The 27,742-nt window shown below is 42.1% G+C and overlaps 1 long non-coding RNA gene across 1 annotated transcript in view; it reads left to right on the plus strand.

Annotated features, from left to right (window-relative positions):
* LOC110256739 (uncharacterized) overlaps positions 1–27,742 on the plus strand; it is a 142,751-nt gene that overhangs the window by 105,729 nt on the left and 9,280 nt on the right. Inside the window, exon 4 of the long non-coding RNA XR_014826221.1 lies at positions 11,449–11,557. This is a non-coding gene — a long non-coding RNA (uncharacterized LOC110256739). The remainder of the gene's footprint in view (positions 1–11,448; positions 11,558–27,742) is intronic.

A 27,742-nucleotide genomic window follows, 5' to 3' on the forward strand; every position in this document is an offset into this window, starting at 1 on the left:
ATGGCTGCAATTAATGGCTAAGGGTTTGCAGCTGTCCAAGGAAGAACATTCATTAAACGAAGTTTGTCTATTCATGTGGACAGGGCTTACAGCAGGCACTGGGGTTTTGAGCAAAGACTTGGGATCTAACAGATTAGGTTTAAGGTTTGATTTTGCCATGTGATCTGCAGGTGACCTTGATAAACTACCTAAGCTCTGTTAGCCAGTTTCCCCAAATGCAGTAGAGGAAGAATGGCTATAGAAGAGTAAGGAGAACGGTATACCTTGTAAAGAATTCATTTTTTTTTCTTTCTTAAAAGATATTCACTGAGAAGCAATGATATGCCATGTACTGTGCTAAATGTTGGAACAGTAAACAGAAGAGACATGAGGGCTGGCTTCCTGAAGGTTGCCTTCTAACTGGGGTGGCAAAATAATAAATAAGCAGACAAAATAATTTCAGATTATGAGGGGGATTTGAAGAAAACTCCGGGTTGGGGTCAAGTGGAGTTAAGGGCTTTTACTGTGCCAAGGACAGTATTTGTCAGGTAGAAAGCAGTCAACACATAGGAGCTTTCATTTCTCATAACATCAGGTAGACCCCTGCTGGAATTCAGCATATGAGAGCAAGCTGTGATGTCAAATACTCTTTGCTGCCCAACCAGCAGGTATTTCTCCCTTCTTCCTTGTTTACAGATCCCTGTTTAATCCAAGATTCTTCTTATAGCATAGGGAAGAATCCCAGCCAATCATGGTAACTCCACACACTTTGCCAGGGGCTGGTTTAGGGGAAGTTACGTGACTCAGTTCTGGCTGAGATCTGAGGGGGATTCTGGCTCAAAAAAAACAACCAGCCATACATTTAGATCCTTAATTCATTTTGAGTTTATTTTTGTGTATGGTGTTAGAGAATGTTATAATTTCTTTATTTTGCATGTAGCTGTCCAGTTTTCCCAGTACCACTTATTGAAGAGATTATCTTTCCTCCACTGTATATTCTGGCCTCCTTTTCCATAATTTAGTTGACCATAGGTATGTGGGTTTATTTCTGGGCTTTCTATCCTGACCCACTGATTTATATTTTGGCTTTTGTGCCAGTACCTTACTGTTTTGATGACTGTAGCTTGGTAGTATAGACTGAAGTCAGGGAGTCTGCTTCATCTGGTTCCATTTTTCTTTTTCAATATTGCTTTGGCTACTTGGGATCTTTTGTGTTTCCATACAAATTTAAAATTTTTTTTGTTCTAGTTCTGTGAAGCATGTCATTGGTTACTTGATAGAGATTGCATTGAATCTGTAGATTACCTTGGGTAGTATAGTTATTTTGACAATATGGAATCTAGTTTTTAAAAAAAGGATACAAAAGAATTTATTATAAACTGAAACGAATTCACCAATTTCAAAAACCAATCTTATGGTTACCATATATGAAACAATTGAGGGCGAGGGAAGAGTTGAGAGGGTGAGAATAATATATATACACAACTGTATAAAATAGGTGATTAATGACTTATTATATAGCACAGGAACAATCTCCTCAATAGTTTGTAATGACCTATATGGGGAAAAATAATTTATATATATGTATGTATGACTGATTCACTTTGCTGTACACCTGAAACTAAAACATTACATTGTAAGTAAAAAAAAAAAAAAAAAAAAAAAAAAAACCAGCCAAACAAGAGGCATTAGAGAAAAAACAAGCAGTACTCTCTTCTACTGATGCTTGACTGTGAAGGTTGCTTCTGCCTTCTTGAGGCTATGAAGGAGCTGGCCTAGGGGGAAAGCCAGCATGCTGAGTGGGGCAGGGGAGAGAGGGAAAAGGATACAGGTTCATAAAGCTTGTTGAGATATTGAATTCATTGCCTTGGAGCCACCCCATCACACATCCCTTCTTAGTTGAGATGATAACGTGGTACTTACTGTTCAAGTTGTTTAGTGTTGGATTTTCTGTTATTGGCAGCCAGAGATGACTAAGAGAGGCACAGCATAATGACAGTGAGGGGCTTTAGGCATAGACTTCTGGTTCTTCCTAAGGGTTGTTGATAATAGGTGAGGAGGAGAGTTCAATTCTGTTATTGATGAGCAGCTTTGGAAGATCCGGCCCTAGATTTAGCAAAACCATCCTTCAAGTAAAATAGGGAAGTCCTTCCTCTTCCCTTGGCTTACCAGTGTCTCCTTAGAGCACTGCTCTTCCAGTGTGGGTGTGCCTATCCCCAGGAACCCAGCAGCAAGACACGTCTAGGTTGGATGCACTACATCTTCAAGAAACCACCACTTTCTACCAAACTGTGGGATAAAACTCCAGAATGGAACTTTATAAGGATAGGGACCATAATATATACACTTCTTTCCCCCCAGTGCCCAGAACAGTTCCCAGCACAGAAGAGGGGGCTCATCAAATATCTATGGAATTAATTTTAAAAAGAGAATGGAAACAAATATGGATATATTTTAAAATTACACATGCATGGCATGGATTTTTAAAATCCAAACAGGTAAATATGCTAAGAGTGGTCTTTATATTTTCTATCATTAATGACATTTACAGAAAATGTTTAAAGAGCTCTCACCTAGGAATATCCAGCTGGATTTTAATTTGAGCCTTACTATATATCATTAAGACACTTTCTTAGTCCTCTTTCCTGGAACGTGCTTCTATACAGATAGCCTCCAGTTCTCCAGGCCAGCTTCAGCTCTGAATGAGAAGGAATATCCAGTATTTTCTTCCTAACTCCTTTTTCATGAGCCAAATCAGCATCCTTCATCTAGGATAACTAGAGGGAAATAGGGTCTTCAGTGGCTTGGCTGGGTGGCCTTTGCTAGCACAATTTTTCTCGCCTAATCTGGTCTCCCTGTGCTTAGAGCATCTGTCTCTATCCTGCAAAGCCTGGCCAGAAGCCCATTCAGCTTTCCTCACTGCCCTAGCCCCACAGTGAGCTGACTCTCATATCTCAGAATCTGTATAGTATATTTCTTTTTTTTAATTTAATTTAATTTTCTGGCTTTAAAAATTTTTTTTAATATAATTGACTTACAATGTTCTGTCAATTTCTGAGGTCCTGCTGTATAACACAGGGAACCATATCCAATCACTTTTTAAAAATTTTAAAAATTTTTTTAATTTTAAAAATTTTTTTTAGGGCTGCATCCACGGCATATGGAGGTTCCCAGGTTCTAGGGGTCTAATCAGAGCTGTTGCTGCTGGCCTATGCCAGAGCCACAGCAACGTCAGATCCGAGCTGCATCTGTGGACCTATACCACAGCTCACAGCAACACCAGATCCTTAACCCACTGAGTAAGGCCAGGGATTGAACCCACAACCTCATGGTTCCCAGTCAGATTTGTTAACCACTGCGTCAAGACAGGAACTCCTCCAATCACTTTTGATGGAACATGATGGAAGATAATATGGGAAAAAGAATGTAGATATATGTATAACTGGATCATTTTTTACAGTATATTTCTTATCTATCATAAGCATTAAGACACTAAGGAGCAGCACAGGACCAAGCCTGTCAGTGCCCACGTCCTGTTTCCCCAACAGGATGTGTTTTCTCCCAGGCAGAGGCCATGCCTCTTGCGTTTTCATACATTTCTGGGCCAAGTCCTGGTGATCTCACTTACTAGTATATGCTGAAAGCTTTTTGAGCCTCTGTTTCTCCAGTTGTAAAATGTGTATACAACTAGTACCTCCTTCATAAGGTTGGTGTAAATATTAAAGAGAAAAAATGTAAAGGTTTCCTACAATATCTACTACTAGTTTGCACTCAAAGGTTACTCTCCTGTTACTAGGATGAGGTAAGTGCTCAGTTCCTGTGTGACAATTTATTGAAGGACTCATTCTCTGAGAGCTAAGAACAGACTGAGCTTTCTCTCCTTCTCTGGACAGCAGTCCTCCTGCTCTGTTTGAAACATGGAGATTCTCAAAGCCAGGTCTGAAACTGATATAGATAGAGAAGGCAGTGGTTTCAGGATTGGAAGTCCATGTGAAGCTGGGCCAGCCTCCACTCGCTGAGGGTGGGCATTGCCCCCTCGACTGACAAGAGCCGCAGGACAAGAAAGAGACAAAGTGCAGAGTTGCCACTCTTGGGGGTGGTAAGGTCTGCACCCCGATCAGTGTCCTCTGAAGAATTAGATTCCCAGGATCCCACAGAGGGTCACGTGATGAGGGAGCCTGAGAGCCACCACCCTCTGGAGGGAACACAGAAGTCAATTCCTTCATTTTGATCAGCCTTTATTATTGGTCTCCTTATGAGAGCATTTCAGGGAAGCTCAGGCAGGAAACCCATGCTGGCTTGGATTCTGCTGTCTCCCCCATGACACAGAGAAACCACTGAGATGCAGACAGATAAAAAGTCATTTCCTCTTTGCTCACCTCTCCAGTCTGAGCCTGGGCCGTGGGGACCACCACTCTATTGCCTACTGCCAAAGTCAGATTATGTCAAGCCTGTACACAGGACGAAGGTGGGGGACAGACTGTTGATACCGGGTGATTCTTCAGAGATCATTGATGCCACCTCCTCACTGTACAGAGGAGAACTGAGGTCCACTGGGGAGAAAGGACTTGTATAATCACGTGGCCCATGCATGTTACATTTGAACCCCATTCGCATCGTCCGCTCTTTCCAGCCCTGCATGTAGTTAGAAACCCCTATTTGTCCTGGAAGACAGAAAATGGCCTCTGACCATAAAAGCTGATTTTAAACAAACAATCAAAGAAAAACAGAAGGCTTCAGAATGTCTTTGGCTTGGATCCAGAAAGATCCTAGGCCATGAAAGGATGAAGGGATGAACTCTTACTGCTTTACCATCTGGAGCCTTTTGTAGCTTTTTTTTTTTTTTTTTTTTTTTTTGATAACCTATGAGGTTTGTCAACTCATACATTTGATCCTCTCCTAGAATGTGGTTTTCACAGGAACATGGGCCAGAAAGAGTTTCTCATGGATGGTTTAATTAATACCTAGAAATAACGATGACAATATCATCACATGCTGTGTGATATCTTCTCAAGTGCGAGAGGCAGTTCTATGTCCTTTGTACGTATTAACTCACAGAATGCTCACATCAGCCCTTTCCACTCAGTTTATAAAGGAGGCAGTTGAGGCACAGGAAGTGACTCACCCAAGACCATCCAACTTGTGATCTGTAGAGCTGTGGCTTGAATTTGGCAAGTCTGACTCCGAGCCCCAGCATTCTCCCCCGATGCTTTGCTGACCCAGTTGCAGCAGTGGCCACTTTAGAACATGGCTGCACTGTAATTGCTTCTAATCATGGATTACAAATTCTGTCTCCCTGTCCTCAGGAGCTAGAGGTGGAATGGGCTCAGAAAGGCAGTGACTTCCCTCCCTTGTGTCCCATCCCCCTACACTGGAGGTAGTCACTGCACCAGCACAGCACTCTCAGACACTCACCCACACAGGCAGAGGTGGTCAATACCAGATGGAGTTTTCATATTCCCTTTGGGTAAAATTTTCAGATTCTTACTTGTGCAGTGAAAAATAGGCATTTGATCTCTCTCTCAACTCTGTATGAATCTTGCGAACTGTCTCTGGAAACCACTCACATGACAGGAAATAAATAAAAGGGAGCCCACTCTTTCTCTCCAGAGAAGGGGGTAGAAGGCTGGAATAATTCATCAAGGCCCCATGCCCCACCACGCACACACAAACACACACACACACACACACACACGCGCGCGCATCAGCGCTCCACTCTGCCATAGGAGCGTCCGTGTTGCCTCTGAATTATGTGCCTTTGATTAATTTCTAAGGAAAAAGATCAGCTTTGCCAGAGCCTATGTTGTGTTTTCTCTAAATCAGGGCAAATAACATTACTTCTCCAAATGTCGCTATTAGAATGGGATTTATATTTACCTAGAGAGGCTGCTCCTGAGAGAGATGCAGTGAGAAGTTGATGCTACAGACAGAATAATCCGCCCTGCTGAAATGTGATTTGCTGCAGAGGGCTCTTTGGGGTTTGGATAAATGAGCAAGATAAACACGATGACTGCTGGTGGTTTTCAGTAACACGATTACTGCTGGGGAATAGATCTCTCGCTCTTTCTGTGTCTCTCATCCTCTCAGCCTGGGAATGAGCCCGAAGCAACATTTTTCCAAAATAGAGGACTGAGCTGGTAAGGCCCTGACATATGCCCTCGTCCACCCCCACATACTCAGTGGGCACACCATGCGCTTACTTGCACACACGGCCCCTGTGTGCACGGGCACATGCCTGGTGGGCAGAGAGGCAAGACTTTTCCTGCCATGGTTATCTTTCCTTCCACCCAGAGAGAGAGCACATTGGGCCCTAAAGGAACCACCAATATACTGGCAGGAAGCAATTTGTCCCATAAGATAAGGATGTACAATTCAGACAAAGTGAAAGGAAATCCAGCTATTAACCCCCTAGGTGCTCAGAGTTTTGCCACTTGTAGTTTTAAGCTATGGAATAAAAGTATTCCATTTATGTAGTTGGCTTGGTATTACTCCTGTGTATTTTGCAGATCAGAGTCAGAATTGGAACAAGGACTCAGGAGCTGTAGATTCAGGCTCTACCCTCTGTTTGTTTAACATTGGTGAAGCTCTCCTGTGTAAACTGGGCTGTCCTGGGTCTTCAAGGAGGAATCCATACAGTCCCTGCTCAAGGAACATCAAAGCATGACCTCGAGAGACTGAATGTAAGCTCAGTGTAAGTAAGAGGTAGCATGTGAGAGGCACAAGGGAAAGCTGCTGCAAGGGAGGTGTCTCTTCTGCCTGGGGAAGAGGGAAGGGTACCAGGGCCTTGCCCTGGAGTCAAGTCATGGTGACGATGTAAGATTTGGACAGAAGATAGTGGAAGGAGGAATATTTCTGGCAGAGAGAAGAGCATAATTAAAGGTGGAGAGAGAGGAGGGTGAGCTATTCTAGGGCACAGGGCATGTGTGTGTGTGTAGAAGAAAGTGGGTGGAAAATAAAATCTCTTTTCTGTGTTCCCTTTGCTCCCTCTATTCAGCCACTTCCTATTCAGTCCAGTGTGCTCAGTCCAGATTGCTCATCTGAAACCATTTTTCCAGGGGGCCATCACTCACCCAGCATTGGGAAGGGCTCTGTGCTCAGGACAGCACCAGAGTGGAGTGTTCTGGCCTCAGGGAGGCAATGTCTTCTCTCTACCTCCTTGCTGCCTTTGCCCAAGTTATTTCCTCTGCTGGAACTTTTTCTCCTTCCCATCATAATTTGTCTAAATTCACACTCTTCTTCCAAGATGCAACTCAAATGCCAATTTCATATCCCTAGCCAGAGGCAACTCATCTTTCTCTGGAACCTTGAAATCCTGTGTTCCTCTGGGCTGTTATGGGACTCTCCTGTAAACAGTGGAAAGTCCCAAATGATTAGTTGTGCCCCAGCTCCCAATTCTGTATGGTCTCTCTGTGTCTATTCCTGTAAAACATTCTTATTATAGACCTTAAGTCAACTGCCAAAATGGGCTTAATAAGCATAAACTATATAAAACAGAGAAGATTAAAGGGTCAAACACTGTAGCTCTGAACTTTGAATCAGCTCATCGAAAATATGGCCAGCATGATGATAGCATGACAGCATTATTCCAGCTCCTCTGATCAAGGGTCTGGGAAGGGACCCATCACTTCTAAAATCCAGGGTTCTCCAGGGAGGCATTGAGAACAGGATGCACGGCCTCTTGGAATACCAGACTCCTCAAGCTTCTTTATCAATGGACTGCAAGATGCAGCATCTATGGCCCCAGTCTGGTTCTTCCAGCTTCCTCAGAACTAAGTGAATTACCTTCCTTCTCCCCAAGTTTGGCTTCCTCTCTGGCTTCCAGCAGCAGCAGCAGCTATACAGTTGTGCAGTTCAGAAACCCAGAAGGCATCCTCTGCCCCTTCTCTCTCGCGTCCTCCATTTCCAGTCTCCTGTCGTGTATTGCGATTTTAAGGACATCATTCAAATCCCTGCCCTTTTCCCTCCCTTTTTCTGCAGGGCCCTAACCAAGCCTTGATCACTCTCCTCCTGGGTAATCACAGTAGCTCCTAACTCTTTACCCCATGCTGTCTGACCTCCATGTCCACTCCCACATGTCAGCTTATTTGAAATCAGATCTACAGCTCAGCTCACTTTTCCAGTCACTGCTCCCAGCCAGCCAGTGGCTTCCTGTTGGGGTCCAAACCTGCAGCCTGGTAGGTCTTGGCAAGGAATTTGAAACCATTTCACCTCTTCAGTCCCATCTTCCCTGCCTGCCTCCTTGTCTCTCTGAACTCCAAGTGTCACAGCCACTCCTCTCTTCACTCACAGATTGCCTTTCTCTCTGCCTGGGAGGTGCCTCTGCCTAGTTTTCATTTTAGCTTAGCTTAGTTTTCAGTGTAAATGTCGTTTCCTCGAGGAGGTCTTCTTTTATCCCCCAAACGAGACCATGTTCTTGTCTTATGGGCTCTGAGGTGCCCCATCCTTCTTGTTTAGCATGCCCATCACAGTTTGTAATTAGACATCAAACAATGATAAAAAGATATCTTTTCTACTGGACTTAACACACAACAGAGGTTTGTCTATCCTCCACAATACATAGTGCCATTCAGCAAGAGGCTTCTCTCTTAAAAAAACCTAGGAGCCAAGGCTGACAACAGCACCATGACCTGGAATGTTTCTGGGTACAAAAGAGCGTGTAGACAGTTTGCAGGCATTTCTTGTTTGGGTCCAAAAATGATACATATCACCTCTACTCACAACCTATTATCCAAAACAAATCACATGGCTCTGCTTAGATGCAAAGGGGCAAGGAGATGTGGGCGGCATCTAAATATTCCACAAATAGTAAATGCCTCTGCCAAGGCAAGTGCATACTGAGTTCCCAATAAAGATCTACTCATTGGGTGATGCAGGTGATATTGATTTTCTTTTTATTCTGAACACAAACAATGTCTTATGCCTGGAGATCTTATTAATTGACTGAAGGCCAGACTTTAGCCTTGCCTTGATATTAGCTCTGTTTTATGTTTGTCTCACTCTCCTTAGCAGAAGACAAATGCCTTTAAAGCAGGGACCCTTTCCGATATTAATAAATAACCTCCTCAAGCAGCAGGGTTAGAGGAAAAGGCTCTGGGTATGAGTGGAGCTTTATTTCTAGCAACTTGCCTGATCTTGGGCTAATTATTTAATCTCTGAAGACAGAAAAAAACAATAACCTTCAGAGCAAGTGTCAGAACTTGCTTCATTTACATAACAACTCTGTCACCCACTGTATGTGCAGCTTTGGGAAACAGCGTAATCTCTCAAAGCCTTAGTTTTCTCATCTGCACAATGGAGATAATACAGTGTCTGCCTTATAGAGGTGTTGTAAAAATAATGTGTGCAGACCTCTTGCCTGGTGCCTGGCACAAGTTAAGTGTCAGTCAGTGTTAGTGCTTAATGGCTGGTCTCTGAACCTTGGTTTCTTCAACTATAAAAACCGATATAATGAACCCCATCCTGCTTATCCCATGCTATCCCTTGGGTACCAAATCAAAGGAATACAAGTTAAAAGCCTGTGGTAAAATGTCACATACTGTTACATGTTTCCCCTATTATGAGGTGTTGCAGATGTAAAAGAAACAAACCTCTAATGAAGGTTTAGGCATAGAGCAAGTGATTAATAGACATTTGCTGAAAAAATGAACTAAATATAATCATGAAGAATAGGAGGCTTTTCTAATCATTTGGCATCAAATACACCCTCTGTGAACATTCCTGTTTGCATTTCAGGTGGAGAGTTCTCAGCACACTTCCTGGCATATGCAGGGGTGTTCCTCCTGGGGGCTTGGGGTGTCTTCCATGGCCTGGGAAACTGCAGCTCCCTCCCTCTTGTCCCCCATCCATCATGCTTCTTGCCCCCGTCCAGGTGGTAGTTGAACCAGTGGCCCTGCTGCTTGCTTGGTTGCACTCATATCGTTGGAGAGACAACCTAGAGAGAACATCTTCGAAAGGGCAAGTGATCTGTTCATTCTCTGGCCCTACTCATTTTTCACTTAAAGGCAAGGCAGAGGGAATCATATTTCTTCCTGAAGTCTTTATTTTCCTGTCAATAAAAATCTTGTTAACTGCATGCTAGGCAGGGTTTAACATGGGCACACTCATTTGGTCAGTCCTGTTTCTGTTCTTTATTAACCCTGGTGTGGTGTTGGACAGTTGAAGGGCTGGCTCCTTCAAAATCAGAGCTCTAGGTATGATCAACAATACTGAGGTTTGGAATCATGTCCTCTTATAAATTTGATGAACTTTTACCAGTTGTCCTGCAAGGAACTGTGAAGGACATAGAGAAGCATTAGAGGTGACTGGGAATGGTGTCGGGGGAGGGATGTGGCTGAGAGTGTGGTCACTGGAGTCAGCTTGCCCGGGTAGGAAGTGTGGCTCCATCAGCTGAGGACATTTATGCACCTGTGTATGCTCCAGGGTCCCAGTTGTTGAAATAATGTACACAAAGCCCTTGGCATAGTGCCGGGAAGGAAGGAAGTAGGCAGTGAGTTCTCACATTGCTCATGATTATTCACTGTCCACTGAGGATTGAAAAGCACCTATTATGTGCCAGAAGCTCTTCTGAATGCTTGGAATGCATCAGGGAACAAAACAAAGCTGTCCTCATGGAGCTTACATGATAAGGATGAAGATAAAGCGGATGATAATGATGATACTGAAGATGGTTCCTGCCCCCCAGGAGCCTAAAATCTATTGGGGGAGATAAAATGAGTCCCCTCATTTCAAGGATCTTACCCAGGGATAGTTGCAACCCAGGCAGTTTCTCCTACCGCACAGTAGGATGTTTGTAAGTCCACAGAATGCTCTCTTGAGTTAACATTTCAGCCTCACGATAGGGTGTGGCCTATCATGGCTGAGAAAATGGCTCAGGGAAGCCCTGGTTAAACCAGACAAAACATGACAAGGTATTGGAGGACAGAGTCCATTCATTTATTCATCCATCCTTCCTGAGCATTAGACAGTGGCAGGAACTGTGACAAACACTGTGAGAGGCTCAGATGAATGAAGCAGCGTGTCTGGTCCCACTTCACCGGAGCCGGTGACACACATGGGTGGCTATTTCCCTAAGGTCATCGTGAGGCACCTTTTGCCTCCATTTCCAGCCTTCATCCCCTTCCTCCCTTAGGGAGGAGGGGTGGGACTTCAACTGATGGAGTGTGTTTGGGCAGAGAACCACCCACTGGAACACAGATCAAGGAAAACCAAAGGAAATTGTCCTGTCCTCTGCCATCTGACTGGGAACAGCATTAGCAATTTCAGCGTCTTTAGAGAAGAAAATCAATTATGTGAATAACTGACCTGTAATTCAGTGAGAATTCGGTGAGAAAGGTTCTGCCCTAAGTCAATATCTTCTACAGTTGATGCTTCGAGAGTTTGTCATGAGTGACAAGAAAATGTTGATATTGCAGTGATTTGAGGTAGATGGTAGATTTGTTTTACAACCAACTTCTGGTGTCATCTTGACAGGGCTCTGCTGTTAAAGATAGGATGAGGTCTCTGGGAAGGAGATGACCTCCTGAGGGCCACGCATGTGAAGAAAGAGGAAGTGGCGGAGGAGCAAGAAGGAGAAGATATGGTAATACTTGACTTTTACAACATTGTCTATTCTGAGGGCTATTATATGTGGTTCTCCAAGCAACCCAGTAGAGTGGACAGGAAGGAAATATATCTCTTAATTTCAGTTTCCTCAGTTATAAAATGGGGCACGAGACTTATTTAAAGTCTCAAAACTAGCAAGTGTCAGAGAGGACTCTAAAACCCAGGTCTCCAGACTCCAAGTTTAGTGCCTTTCCCACCATATCAGCCAGCTCACTGCTTATGACATAGACTTGAGTAAAGAAACTTCTGGATGACTTGATGATTTCTCTAGAACACTAGTTCTTCAACAGTGTTAAAGGTATAACACACACACACATGCACACGCACACACACATGCACACATAGGCATTTCTGTTAAATAAGTCTGTGGACGCTAGAATGAGGAAAGGCAAATATGCTTCTTTGCCTCAGGACTTCTCGGTGCCTTTTCAGGCTTACTGAACAAGGGATTTTTTTTAACTCAATGAATTTTATTACATTTATAGTTGTACAATGATCATCACAACCCAATTTTTATAGCATTTCCATCCCAAACCCCCATCCCCCAACCTGTGTCTTTTGGAAACCATACATTTTCAAAGTCTGGAGTCAGTATCTGTTCTACAAAGAAGTTCATTGTATCCTTTTTCTAGATTCCACATATAGGTGATAGCATATGACATTAGTGGCTCACTAACTTCACTTAGCATGATAATTTCTAAGCCCATCCATGTTGCTGCAAATGTCATTATTTCTTTCCTTTTTATGGCTGAGTAATATTCCATTGTGTATATGTACCACCTTCTTTGTCCACGCCTCTGTCAATGGACATTTAAGTTGCTTCCATGTCTTGGCTATTAAATACAGTGTTGCAGTGAATATTAGAGTACATGTATCATTTTGAGTCATGGTTTTCTCTGGATAGATGCCCAGGAGTGGGATTGCTGGATCAAATGGTAATTCTATTTTTAGTTTCTTGAGGAATATCCATACTGTTTTCCATAGTGGTTCCACCAATTTACCTTCCCACCAACAGTGTAATAGGCTTCCCTTTTATCCATACCCTCTCCAGCATTTATTGTTTGTAGGGATTTCTTGATACTATTCAAAACAGGGAGAAAGGATACAGTGACGTCTTCTGTTGTGGAATTCTTTCTTCACGGGTTACCTGGTAAGAACTAGTTTTCTAAGAAACATGCTTGTAGAATCCTTGCTTTGATTTGCAATTTTCTTCTTTAGCTCCCTCTAAAAACTTCAGAGAGATGCTTATGTGAACCGAGGAAGATATGGGGGGTGGTAACTCAGTGATTAGCAGCACATTTGTTTTTGGGCTGGGTGACCATCACACCCAGCTCTCTGTTCTTACACAGGTCTGTCCTTCAAAGGCCTCAGATCTCCATAGGGGAAGGCTGGCCTGGAGGTCCAGGGCTCTGCTAACCCCTGTGGTGTGACCTTAGGCAAGTCAAGTTCCCACTTTGGACTTTGGATTCCTGTCCTGTAAAGAGTACGTGCGTCTCACCAAGGCACTCTGTTAAGATACAGAATCTAGTCCCTCCCTAGAGATTACCATTCAGTGGGTTTGGGGTGAGGTTTTGGAATCTGTATTTATAATTGTCATGCCTGTGATTTTGGTGTGAAAGCCTGTCTACACTAGGGCCCTGAAGGGGTTTATTTAGACCAGTGAGGATCACAGAGAGGGCTCTGAACACATGAAAGAGATGAGGAAGTCAGCCCTACACCTCAGGTGATGTCAAGTGCCCGCCTCCCTGAGAAGCAGCCATTCTACCCCAGACTCCCATCATCCACATCTTCTTCTTACCTGGGCTTTACTATTTTTATTCCTCTCTATTTGGTAATTATTTACTAACAGCTCTCTTGGGGAGATGGGAGGAATCCCTTTGTGTATCTACAATTCACTACCTATTATGAGGCATTACCAAAAAAAAAAAAAAAAGTCCATAAATTGTATCACACTTTTAAGTGTGTATGCTGGAAATACCACCATGGTGATAAAATCCATTTGCAATCAGCATAAAAGCTGTTTTGCAGTGATGGGTTCTAGAAAAGAAGTTGGCCCTTTTAGAAAAGTTTTTCTGCTCAACTGAGAGTTACATAATTCTAAGCTCTGTTTGGAGGCAAGCTGCCAAGAGTTTGGGTTGCTAAAAGAGTAATCATTTTCCAATTTCACTTCAAACAAGACATGGTTAAGAAACTTTAAAATTAGGAAGATTTTTAAATGAACATAAATTGCTTTGGTAATCAAACACATAAGTTATTAAAAAAAAAGTTCAGAGAAATAAAGTAGGATTGGGAATCTGAGAGTATTGAAATTCTCCCCCCACCCCAGGGCAAACTGGCAGAGGAAGTTCTGATGATGAAAAATTTTGGTTCAGGGTCTCACTCCTAAAACCAAGATGGTTGTCCTTCCCCATTTTCACAGCTATCAGAGAGAGAGGCAACAGAAATACGCAAAAGGTATACAGATATACTTTGTTTCCCAGGCTTATTTTCTAGATACTGGAGCTCATATTGTATACAGACTTTTTAACCTTACTTTTAAAGGTGACCTTATAACACATGGGCTTACCCAAGTTGCTACAAATCCTTGAAACATAATATATAAAACCTCATTGTTTTCCATAACACAAATATATGCTAATTCATTTAGCATTACCCTCTTATTGGACATTTTGGTTGTTTCTATTGTTTTCCTTTGTAGAGAAAAAAATACTGTGATGAACTTTCAGTGTGTAAAGTGGTTTCCATATTTAGAGTTATTCTCTTAGGATAGATTCTAATACAAATTGAGTTCTAGTACCACAGCCATGTAAATTGTCCTCAATTCTTTATTTTTTCAAAATGCTAGGAAGAGCTTTGGAAGACAAGCTTGTTTGAAGGTACCTCCTGTGAGGGGTCTGATTTCAAAATAAAGATTTATGGGAAAAAAATCTATGTATGTCTAGATATAAAGTCAGGATGCTACTAACTACTAATCGATAATGTTTATAGTTTAGATGTTAATGTTTTTATGTATAGTTTAAGAAAACTACAAATGGAGTTTTGTGTGTTTGATTCTGTAAAGCTTCTTATGCATATGTATCATCTTTTCACTCATTTACTAGAAAATGTCTGAGATGAAAGTGTCACCTTTACTTAGCCAGAAAGTCTAATTTATGGTAGTAGCAGTGATATGTTTCAATATATTCAACTTACACATTAGACATGAAAATACTCTGAAAAATTTTCATGTTGCTGTTATACCCACCAGGAGAATTGCTTGGTTACTATTTGACCATTGTTCAGACTAAAGAAGTAAAACACAGCTTGGAGGAGGGACTTGTCTTAGTTCACAAGGCTAAGGAGAGGCAACACTGATGCCTGGGGCTGTGTTTCCTGATTCCCAGACCTGTACTTAAGGGGAAAGCTCTATCACACTAACGTAAGTCAGTCTTCATCGTTCCATTTATCTCTACATGCAATAAATGCCATAGTGATTGTACCTAAGAGGGGGTCAATAGATGCCAGAAATAAAGAGATGAGAAATAAATGATTCTCTGTTCTCAAGAAGCTACCATTATAATGGGAGAATCATAAATGCCAATAGATTACCTACAATTTGATTATGTGTAACTCTGTTACAGCGGTTAAATATTGAGGGCACACAGAAGGGATGTAATTAATGGGCAGGGAAGTCAGGCAAGGCTTTGCCAAGGCAAGGACAACTGAAATCTTCCTCAGAGGAAGAATATGTTTACAAGTCAGGAAATCAGGTGTTTGTATTGGGGGAGGATATTCAGTGTGGAGGACACAGGAGAGGCATGAGCAGAGAAGTGTTAAGGGGCAAAGACTCTTCTGGGAATAGGTGATATAAATTCAGCACCACTGGATCCTAAGGCTTGAGAGTGGATGAATTGGAGACAAGGCAGGAGACATTGGGCAGTAGAGAATGTGAAGGTCATTCTAAGTCTGAACTAAGCATGCTGGGTGTGTCAGGGAGTTGGGAGGGTCTTGCAAGTTGTGTGTGTGTGAGTGTGTGAGAGAGAGAGATTGAGAGGTGTGGGAAAGAAAGAGATTTTTGTGATCTGATGTGTGGGTGAAGGTGAGAGTCTCCTGGAAGTGTTGACACTTGCAGACAGGAGATCATTTACAAGGCCATTGCAAAGAGGCAGGTGGAGGAAGAGGATCTGGCTAAGGCAGTGATGATCAGGATGGAGAGAAGAGGCCGGGTGCAAGAGATAGCGAGAGAATAGCGCTTCAATTAAATGCAGGGAGTAAAAAATAATCAGCTACTGAGGATAATTTTAAGACTTCCAGTTAGGGAAAGTGAGTGGGAAAAGTAGAGCTGGAAAATACAAGCAAGAGAAGCAGTTTGAAGGAAGAAGGATAAGAAAGTTGAGTTACCTCTGGAATGTTTGCAGGGGATCCAAATAAAGGCATGGCAGTTGGAGATGTGAGTGGGCAAGTTAGAGAAGGGGTCAAGGATTTGGACGTTGGCTCAGATGTAGTTTGTGTGGTTGAAGAAGGAGTGGGTGGGGTCATCTGGAGGGGACAGCAGAAGGAAACGAGAAAACAGGAAGGAGTCACACCTGGGAAATGCTGACTTTTATTAAAAACACCCAGCAGTGGAGGGAAAAGAGGCAAGAAGAAAGGTGTGGTTTAGAAACAGAGGTAGGAGAATTTGTTATTTCTCTGCCTGAAAATTCTACTAGAAAGAGGGTAAATGTAACCGAGCTAAGACTCTTGTCCACCAAATACCAAACGGGACAGGACCCAGGGACCACAGCCTCCCCTGGGGAAACCTGGATGCAGAGTTATCCCAGCTTGACAAGTACCGGACAAGGTAGTGGTATTGATGCCCTGGGGAAAGGGTCTCAGGAGGCCACACCGGACTTAATCCTCCTTGTTTCTAAGGCAGGATGGGCAAGAAAGATAGAAGAGGGAAAGATGACAACCACAAACAGTCCCTGGCTCTCTGATTGGTGCTCCATTTACTTCATCTCCTTTAATTATTTCACCCACCCTACAAGGTGTAGGGGTTGTCTGACTGGGGAACCCCTTCCTTGTCCTTATGTTTCTGGTTCTATCACAGACCTTTCCAGACTTTCTTTCACACTCCCACTCCCAGGAAGCTGCCTCCTGTTTCCAGTTTGTTGGGTGGCACACCCATGGCCCCATTGTTCTTTTCCCAGGTGATTCAAGACCAGAGCATCCTTGTTATCTATTCTTGTTCTGGAAGTGATCTGACCCTCTGTCTGATGTCCACTATTCTCTTTGTTGCCAAGTGACCTTTGGGGAAGCTAGATGGTTATGACTATCTATTTTGCCTACATTGGGTTCAGTTTTGGGAAAGGGGGAAATATTAGAAATTACTGGCTGTGGATCTAAGCAGCACTCCTGAATCCAAATATACCACATCCAGTGATGAAGCAGATGTTGACCCCCCAATTTGACTCATGTCTGTTTTTTATTCAGATTCTTATTTGGAGGAGGATAAAAGCCTTTTTGTGTACCTATTCAAATTCCAACCCATACTCATTTTACATATGAGGAAACTGAATTCACTCAGATTGTTTTATTTTAATTTTTTTTGTTTTTTTAGGGCTGTACCTGCAGCATATGGAGGTTCCCAGGCTAGGGGTTGAATTGGAGCTATAGCTGCTGACCTATGCCACAGCCATAGCAACACAGGATCTGAGCTGTGTCTGCAACCTATCACCACAGCTCAAGGGAAAGCAATGCCAGATCCTTAACCCACTGAGGGAGGCCAGGAATCAAACCTGCATCCTCATGGATACTAGTCAGATATTTTTCTGCTGAGCCATGATGGCAACTCCAGAATTCACTCAGTTTGTAAATGTCAGAACAGGGATTAAAGCAGAGTTTAAACCCAGAGTGTCAACCCAGATTCCTGGTCCTATTTCTGCTTCCCCATGCTGCCTCTTCAGGTTGACATTATGTTGACAAAAACAAACAAACAAACAGAAAAAAAAAAAAAAACCTCACAGTCAAAGTATGTGATTCTACTTACAATGATTCACTGAAGCCGGCTTTTGATGTCCTGTGTGCTCCCAGGCTATCAGTTCAGGAAGTGCTCTCCGGTCTATTCCCACGAGGTAGATGCTGTGATGGTCTTCCCATCAGCCGTGCTGGGAAAGAACTGAGTGAGTATTGACACAACAGAAACTCTTCTTTTCCCTAAATATTCCTTTTCTTTGGATGATGCCAACTTTCCTATGAGGAACAGAAAAGGGGCTAATTTCTCTGCAGGACCATTCAAACTCTTTCCCAGGACAAGAGGATGCTTGGGAAAGTTACAGGACTTGCCCTGCAGTTTCTGCCATGCTCTAGGCTGCAGAGCATTCTTGCTTCCCCCTTACCCTAACCATCACCTCAGCACCCCTTCCCACCCCCTGCCCCAGCAAGAGGATGTATTTAAGAAAACCTTGCATTTACTCCCATGGTAAGACTGTTAGTTCACTGGTCCTATCAGTCACTCTGCTGGTTCATTTCCCCAAATGAGGAAACAGTCGTGGAGAGGCGATGAACAGTCCCGTTTCTTCAGGATGCACTGACCCTAGATATAGATGGTATCTCTGTTAGCAGTAAACAGGGGTCTCCTGATTTCTGTAGTTCCTTATGTTATACGAGTGCATATATGTGTTAAACAAGACTGTGTCCCAACATATAAAGAAAAAGTGAAGAGGACTTGGAAAGAGTAGAAACTGGAAGCTCCTTATGCTTGGCTTCCCCTTTACCTCCTCTACCATCCCCTAGACTGTTTCTACAGCATGCACTCACCCAGCTTAGATTCTGCTTGTGCATTTTCTGATTTTAGGGTCTGGATATCTGGGTCAAGAAAAAACTCTTAAGACTGAGACTTGTGGTATGCTGGAAATGTGTTCACATCAGTCTCACCAGATTTATGTTCAAAACTCTGTTTTCTGGCCTTAATTGAGGTGAAGGGGTGGTGTATGGGATTTGGAATTAAAGGACACAAGTACAAATCATAGGTTGGCCACTTACTTGCCATGTGGCTTTTTTAAAAAAATCATTTATATATATATATATATTTTTTTTTCCCCTATGGTACAGCATGGTGACCCAGTTACACATACATGTATACGTTCTTTTTCCTCACATTGTGTTCCATCATAAGTGACTAGACAGAGTTCTCAGTGCCACACAGCAGGATCCCATTGCTAATCCATTCCAAAGGCAACATTCTGCATCTATTTACCCCAAGCTCCCAGTCCCTCCCAGTCCCTCCCCTTCCCCCTTGGCAACCACAAGTTTATTCTCCAAATCCATGAGTTTCTTTTCTGTGGAAAAGTTCATTTGTGCTGTATATTAGATTCCAGATATCGGTGATATCATATGGTATTTGTCTTTCTCCTTCTGACTTACTTCACTCAGTATGAGATTCTCTAGTTCCATACATCTTGCTGCAAATGGAGTAATTTCGTTCTTTTTGATGGCTGAGTAGTATTCCATTGTGTATATATACCACATCTTCCTGATCCAGTCATCTATCAGTGGACATTTGGGTTGATCCCATGTCTTGGCCATTGTGAATAGTGCTGCAATGAACATATAGGTGCATGTGTCTTTTTTAAGTGGAGTTTTGTCCAGATATATGCCCAAGAGTGGGACTGCTGAGTCATATGGTAATTCTATGTATAGATTTCTAAGATACTCCATACTGTTCTCCATAGTGGTTGTACCAGCTTACATTCCCACCAACAGTGCAGGAGGGTTCTCTTTTTTCCCCACACCCTTTCCAGCATTTGTTATTTTTGGACTTACTAATGACGGCCATTCTGACTGGTGTGAGCTGGTACCTTGGAGTAGTTTTGATTTGCATTTCTCTAATGATCAGGGATGTTGAGCATTGTTTCATGTGCTTGTTGTCCATCTGTATATCTTCCTTGGAGAAATGTCTCTTCAGGTCCTTTGACCATTTTTCAATTGGGTTGTTGGCTTTTTTGCTGTTGAGTTGTATAAGTTGTTTGTATGTTTTAGAGATTAGGCCCTTGTCAGTTGCATCATTTGAAACTGTTTTCTCCTATTCTGTATGTTGTCTTTTTGGTTTCCTTTGCTGTACAAAATCTTGTCAGTTTGATCAGGTCCCATTGGTTTATTTCTGCCTTTATTTCTGTTGCCTTGGGAGACTGACCTGAGAAAACATTTGTAAGGTTGATGTCAGAGAATGTTTTGCCTATGTTCTCTTCCAGGAGTTTGATGGTGTCTTGTCTTATGTTTAAGTCTCTCAGCCATTTTGAGTTTATTTTGGGGCATGGTGTGAGGGTGTGTTCTAGTTTCATTGATTTGCATGCAGCTGTCCAGGTTTCCCAGCACAATTTGCTGAAAAGACTGTCTTTTTCCCATTTGATATTCTTGCCTCCTTTGTCTAAGATTAATTGACCATAGGTGTCTGGGTTTATTTCTGGATTCTCTATTCTGTTCCATTGATCTGTCTGTCTGTTTTGGTACCAGTACCACACTGTCTTGATGACTGTGGCTTTGTAATATTGCCTGAAGTCTGGGAGAGTTAAAGCCTCCCACTTGGTTTTTGTTCCTCAGGATTGCTTTGGCAATTCTGGCTCTTTTGTGGTTCCATATAATTTTTGGATTGTTTGTGGCTTCGATGAATCCCTTAATCTCTGAGTCTCATTGGTGACACTGGGCTTATGTCCCCTTGACCTCGCAGAGCCATGTGGAGATCATATGAAATGACATATATGAAAGCTTTTTAAAATTTATTGACATGAGTATGTTTTTTTGTTATGGTAAGGGACACTTCTGTCCTTTGAAGTAGCTGAGTTGCAGATATTTACCAGTGCCACCTTTCATTAAATAGGTGCTAGTTATATTGGCATTCTAGTTTGCCTGGACCAAAGATAACAGCAACCACAAGCAGGTGGAAGAGGATAATAGGTACGAAGAGGCTGTCCCTGACCAAAGAAAGGAATCAATTGGGTCTCATTGTTACTGACTTTCAGATACTCAGAAATCAGAAGTACCCTCAGCAACTTTGAGGTAGTAATGAGGTTCACAATGTAAGTGGGATGGCAAACCCCACATGGTGATTACCCCAAACCCACCAAGTATAGGCATTTTAAGATATCCAAATTCACCCCATGAGCTGTTGTCTGCAAAAGATACATGCTTTGAGAGCTGTGAGACACATTGAACTGGGGACTTGTTGATGGGAAACCACTAAGCTGGACTTAGTTGCTGCAGAGACAATCAGTGGGTCTCAAAGGCCTCCTGGGCACAGGTGCTACCTCCCTACTTAGATCAGGGTGAGGGCTCTAAGGGCGGAGATGTGGCTGGGGATGGAGGTCAGGAGGAAGGCATGGTTGATGAGCTGCTAGGACATACAAGCTTTGGGGAGCTCCTACTTGTCCTGACACATTTTCAGACTTTGCTAAATCTTAAAAAAAAAAAAAAAGCCAGCAACCTGCAACCAACATGATGTCACATTTGTACATCTTGATACGACAGTTTAATGATCCTGCACACTCTCTGTACCACTTTGAGAATTAGATCAGTGTCACATTAAATTTTTTTTCTTATTTTAAAATATAAAAGTAATAAAATAATACATTTTAAAATAAAAGAAATGATGGATGAATTCCCCTGTTCCTCCCATTCAGCTGGAGTACAGGAGAAAGGTGTTGACCTGGAATTTTATGTGAGAAGATCAATACAACTTTTAAATTTTAATTTTAATGGCCATATTTTTCTTGGCTCTCTTCCAGTTTGGAAATGCTTAAAATACAGTACATTTGATGTAGAGGTAAGAGGTAAGAATTTTGTTACATTTAAAATCTGCATCATAGATTCCTTGGCATCTTGGCTCTTGTTCAAATGAAAATGTATGGTGAGACATGTTTTTCAAGTGAGCTTTTTCAGGAAGGACCTGAAATGTGTTGTTTCTTGTGGAGAATAAATGGTTTAGCAACTTTGCAAATTAATAAAATAAATGTGTTTCTTGATTAGTAGGGGTCCTCATTAGGATGGTTAAAAAAAGAAAACAGAAAAAAGAAATCTCAAACCAACTACAGACACAGGCAGACAGGTCAAATTTGGACTCTCTGAAGCTATTTAGTAACTTACTATTCAAAGCATGATAGGAGGACCATCCCCAAAGAATCACCCAGGAGTTCGTTAGAAATGCTGAATCTTGGGCCCCACTCCAGGCCTTCGGGACCAGAAGCTACATTTAAGAAGATTTTTAAGTGACTCCTATGCCCATCACATGTTCTATGGCTTTGGTGCTTTCAGTTCTTAAAGCTGAACTTTGGGAGCAGTCCTAAACAAGACACCAGCCTAGACCTCTCGAGTCACAAAGCACCAGACTGCTCATGTTCTGAATGATGGTTTAGTTTCCAAGCACAAGAGAGATGTAGTTCTGCGAATGACCAACTGTCCTTTTATGTAAGTGGCTGCCTCTGGCTCAGGGCTGTAGGTAAATCAGAGCATGTGATTTATCAGACAAGGGACCTGTATTTAGATAAAAAATTATGGCCAAAAGAAAGGAGGGTATGGAGAAACAATATCATGCATATCTGCTTTTCATTATAAAACAATATCACTGTTTTGCATGCTTTCTAGACTCCTTAGGGTATTCTATTGCCACTCTGTGTTTTTTTTTTCTTTTTACATATTTAGAAGCTATTTAATAGAAACGTCATTGCATGGGAACAAAAATATTTTTCTCACAAAATGTTCCCATTCAATAAGTTGCCACATATTTTCCTTCCATATGGTGCTTCATAAACTAACAATGTAGGCAATGTAATTGACATACCATCAGGGGAATAGAGTTATGAGTGTAATGAATCCATGTCCAGGGATTTTTTTTATACAAAAGGTCATTGATATTTAATTTTTAAAATATATAATGTTAAAGAGGAGTTTGAACTGAATTTTCAAAATAGACTGGAGAGAAAGTCAATTCATTCATTCACTTTATTCATTCATCCAATTTACAGATCTTTTCCTGGGGATACAAAGATGAGTAAACATTGTTGTGGCCCTGAAGAACTCACCCACTATGGGGAGAGAAGGAAAAAAGACACTGCAGGGTGATGAGAACTTTCAGAGAGTAGGTGTAGGGAATCTGGGAGCACACAGTGTGGGTTCTTAGTGAAACTGATGGATGGGGCAGGAGCTGAGGGAAGTCTTCCCAGAAGGTGACCCCCAAGATAGAATCCTTTAAAAAGAAAGCTGCAGGAGTTCCCGTTGTGGCTCAGTGGTTAACGAATCCACCTAGGAACCATGAGGTTGTGGGTTCGATCCCTGGCCTTGCTCAGTGGGTTAAGGATCCGGCATTGCCGTGAGCTGTGGTCACAGACATGGCTCGGATCTGGAGTTGCTGTGGCTCTGGTGTAGGCTGGCGGCTACAGCTCTGATTAGACCCCTAGCCTGGGAACCTCCATATGCCATGGGTGCGGCCCTAGAAAAGGCAAAAAGACAAAAACAAACAAACAAACAAACAAAAGAACGCTGCAAAGCTCCTTCCTCAGTTCCTTCAGTGAGGTCCTCTCTGACCACCTGCCCTCCCTACCCTTTTACCTTTTTGTATCCCCCATAGCACTTATTACTGCCTATCGTAGCCAGCCTCCAAGACAGCCCCAAAGATCCCCAAACTCTTATGTCCATGTGCTCCATGCCCTTGTGGAGTCCCCTCCCATATATGATCATGGTTAAGAACAACAGAATATGGCAGAAGCAAAGATATGTCACTTCTCAGATTAGGTTAGAAAGGATACCATGGCTTCCATCTTGACCACTCTTTCTCTTCAGGCACTCACTCTTGGGAAAGCCAGCTGCCAAGTTATAAACAGCCCTCCCGAGAGGAGAGGTGTGCGTGGTAAGGAACAGAGCCTCATGATGGTGCCACACGAGTGACCTTGGAAGCAGATCCCTCCCCACCAAGCCAGATACATCTTCAGATCAACCCTTATGACAACTTGACTGCAACCCCATGAGAGATCCCAAGCTAGAACCACCCAACAGACTCCTGACTATCAGAAGCTATGAGATCATATGTCTTTGTTGTTTTTAAGGTACTCAATTTGAGGTAATTTGTTACACAGGACTATCTAACCACTATGCCATCATTATAAGTTGCTTTTTTCTTATTGTCTCTCTTCCTAAGTAGACTGTGACCTATATGAGGATAAAATCTTTGCTTTGTTCACTGCTGTACCTCTACTGCCTGGAACTTGATCTAGATCATAGTAGGTGCAGAGTATATATTTGTTAAATGAATGACTAAAACATGATGACATGCTAGTGTTTTGAGTGAGGATTTATCATGTTTCCATCTATGTGGGATCTTCAGGATGGGAAGGACTAGCTTTATTTCTCTCCTGATCTGGTCAGGTGTTTTTGTAAGGGATGAACCCCACAACTGATAGATGGAACACAATCAAGATCCAGAGAACAAAAGCAGAGGCATTCGGCCACACTGCACAGGATAACTGACTTTCCCTATTTGGGTTCTCATTAAAGCCAGTGGAAGCAGACCACTGTTGGAACTGGCCATCAATACAAGTGGTAGTGGACCACTAGAGCTGACTGCTTTTGGGGAAATATGATGGTCTCTGAATTATTAGCCAAAACAGATTCCATGGAATCCAAAGTCCAGTCTTCTTCCTCTAATTTCCCAGTCTTGGGCCCTGTAGGGCTGGTGAGGGCCAGAGTTTCCCAAAGCTGGGGAACCCATGGGCCATATATAATCCATAGCTGTGAGAACTAAAGGTCAAGAGTCCAAAGACAAATATGAAAACCAAAGAAGCAAGCTTATAATGGACAAGTTGAACTGACTAGGGATTGGAGCAAAGGAAAAAACAAACCAGGAAAGCTTGAGGACAGTCCTAAACTGTGATTTTCATCGTCAGTGGTTCTCAACCCTGCCTTCCCAATGGAATCACCTGGGCAAACAGTGCTGGTTATTAGTTCTTATCATTATCATTATTATTTTTTTCAAATCTACCCTGTGTTTCTCTTTGGAATGCCAGGACTGGGATTTGGCCTACAGTATTACTCCTTTATCAGCTCTGCCAATGGGGGGGGGGGCGCAAGAGGAGACTGAAAGGCGGGACTGTGGAGAAAGGCTTTTGCTCCATCCCATTTGCTTTCTTTTCTTCTCAGTGTCCTCCGGCCACAGCAATTGGTTCTAGTTGCAAAAACTGGTTTTAACTTCCAGTTTTTCTACAATCGCAGAAGGTTTGTACCTGAGATACAAGCCAGTGCCTCCTCTTCTGAAGTCTGTGATTCATTCACACTGGATTCTTCCCCTGAGCTCAGATACCAGCAATTGGTGGCACTGTCCCAGAGGGCAGGGTCTCTGCTCTGCAGGCCCCTCCTCCAAGCTCTAAGTTTTAATAGCTCTGACTTGATTGCTTGGTTTTCCCTACCCATAGAGGTAGTAGCTGTTTCCTGCATGCCTCAATAACTGCTTAAATTTTTAAAAATTATTTTAATTAAGTTGTTTGTTTCTGGTTTTTGCATCCTGAAAGGACCCTGACTGTAGACACACAAAAAAATATACAGCTGTCTGGATTCTCTTATAACCAAATGTTGATTTAATTGCTCTGCTATGATCACATACAGGGCACCTTAACAGCCCACTGATAATTTTAATTTACAGCCAGGGTTGAGAACCACTATACTAGAGTGTTCTTGTGTACCCCTGTGGAATGGTCCAACTGACTTAAATAAAAATGTAGGGTCCAAGCAAGATTCTTAACTGTCTTGTTTTAAACAGTCCCTTCAGCTGCTTAAATGTATGTTTAGCAAAAACCACCTTCTTTTTAATTTGATTGAGTCAACTCATCATGGAAGAGTAAAGGCTCTTTGGCCATTCACAGTTCGAGCTCCTTACCAGATGGTACCACCGTTTGGGGTGGTTCAACCCTGTGTTTTCTGTATTCAGAAATTCCCGGGGGTTCTAAAATACTTCTGGATATCACATTCTGGGTGAAATCAACTGAGGCAGGAAATTACTAAATGGTGGTTTCCCTGTCACTAAAAGCAAAAAAGAGACAACTCTTGGGTATTTGTAAAGGTCTTTGAAAAAAATAAAACAAAACAAAACAGCAAACTTGCATTAGCATTCAGAGAACATCTATCTTACACAGGTTCTCTTTGTGCAAATTCAACTCCCTAGCTTCTGATTTTCATTAAATATTTCATGTGTAGGGGGAATATTGTCAACATTACTAATGGGGTTTCTGTTTAATTCCTTAATATAATTTATCACCAAATAAACTCCCAGAAGAGAGTTCTGACCAACTGGACAGGACCTTACAGAGAAGGATGGGTTGTCTCTGCAAAGGGAATGATTTCAGTTTGGAACAAGCAGGAGCTTAGGAATGTGTGGACTTGGTGACTTGGCAGAAAACATTATGGAATGCAGTTAAATGGATGTTCCCAGCATAAAGGCTCCCTATTTCAGATTTCTGCATAATGTATCTCCTTGAATCAGGCAGGGAGAGGCACTTCATGAAAATTACCACTTTCTCTCTAAATGGACTTTTTCTGCTTGGCTGTCTGGCACTAGACCGTGGAATTAGGCTGATCTAAGATGGCACATAACTCACAGAAAGAATATACCCCTTCCTCACACCCTCTCTAATAACCACTAATAGCAGTTCAGAATAAAAGGCAATGAAATGGAATAAACAGACCCACCAAGATGTGTGTGTGTGTGCGCATGTGCGTGCGTGTGCATGTGTGCGGTGTGTGCGCGTGAGCACACAGGCGCACACAGACTCTAAATCATGCTGCAAAGCACATTTATTTTCCCAGCTTCTGCTCTCATTTCTCAGGGAGAAGCCTAGACCCGGCACCTGTTCTACCTGTTATTCCTTTAGGAAATGAGATTGAGGCATAATAAGCTTTAAAATAGTGTGTTTAAGCAAAACCACTTACAACCTTTCAAGTATTTCTAGATTCTGCTATAGAGAGAAACATGGGGAAAATATTAACTAGTGGGGTGTGTGTGGGGGTCTTGAAATGAATTGAGGCTAGGAGGACATTTCTTTTTTAATTTAACTTAGTTTTTTTATGTTTTTTAAATGAAAGTATACATGATTTACAATGTTGTACAAATTTCTGCTGTACAGCAAAGTGACTCAGTCATACATAAATATACACATTTTTAATATTGTTTTCTATCGTAGCCTATCCCAGGAAATTAGATGTAGTTCACTGTGCTATGGAATAGGACCTTATTGTCTATCTATTATAAATGTAGTAGTTTGCATTTATTAACCCCAACTTCCCAGTCCATCCCACTCTCTCCCATCTCCCCCTTGGCAGCCATAAGGTCTATCCTTCCTGTCTGTGAGTCTGTTTCTACTTTGTATATAGGTTCATTTGTGCCATATTTTAGATTCCACATATAAGGGATATCATATGGCATTTGTCCTTCTCTTTCTTACTTCACTTAGTATGAGAATCTCTAGTTTTATCCCTGTTGCCGCAAATGCCATTATCTCCTTTTTATGGCTGAGTAGTATTCCATTGTATATATGTACCACCTCTTCTTAATCCATTCATCTATGGATGAACATTTAGGTTGTTTCTATGTCTTGACTGTTCTGAATAGTGCTGCAGTGAAAATTGGGGGGGGCATGTATCTTTTTGAATTATAGTTTTTTTCTGGATATGTGCCCAGGAATGGGATTGCTGGATCATATGGTGGTTCTGTATTTAGTTTTCTGAGGAACCTCAGTAGTATTTTCCATAGTGGCTGTACCAATTTACATTCCTACCAACTGTGAAGGAGGGTTCCCTTTTCTGCACACCCTCTCTAGCATTTGTTATTTGTAGATTTATTATTAATGGCCATTCAGACTGGTGTGAGGTGGTACCTCACTGTAGTTTTGATTTGTATTTCTCTAATAATTAGTGATGTTGAGCATCTTTTCATGTGCCTATTTGCCATTTGTATGTCTTCTTTGGGGAAAATGTCTGATTAGGTCTTCTGCTCATTTTTCAATTGGGTTGCTTTTTTGCTGTTGAGTTGTATGAGTTGTTTGTATATTTTGGAGATTAAGCCCTTGTTGGTTGCATCATTTGCGACTATTTTTTCCCATTCCTTGGTTGTCTTGCTCTTTTTTTTTAATAAACGGTTTTCTTTGCTGTGCAAAAGCTTATAAGTTTG

Source organism: Sus scrofa, chromosome 14 (genome assembly GCF_054392235.1).
Source record: "Sus scrofa isolate SSC_HxYL_T2T_F1_AM1 chromosome 14, Sscrofa_HxYL_maternal_Yorkshire_Landrace_v2.0, whole genome shotgun sequence".
Taxonomy (NCBI): Eukaryota; Metazoa; Chordata; class Mammalia; order Artiodactyla; family Suidae; genus Sus; species Sus scrofa.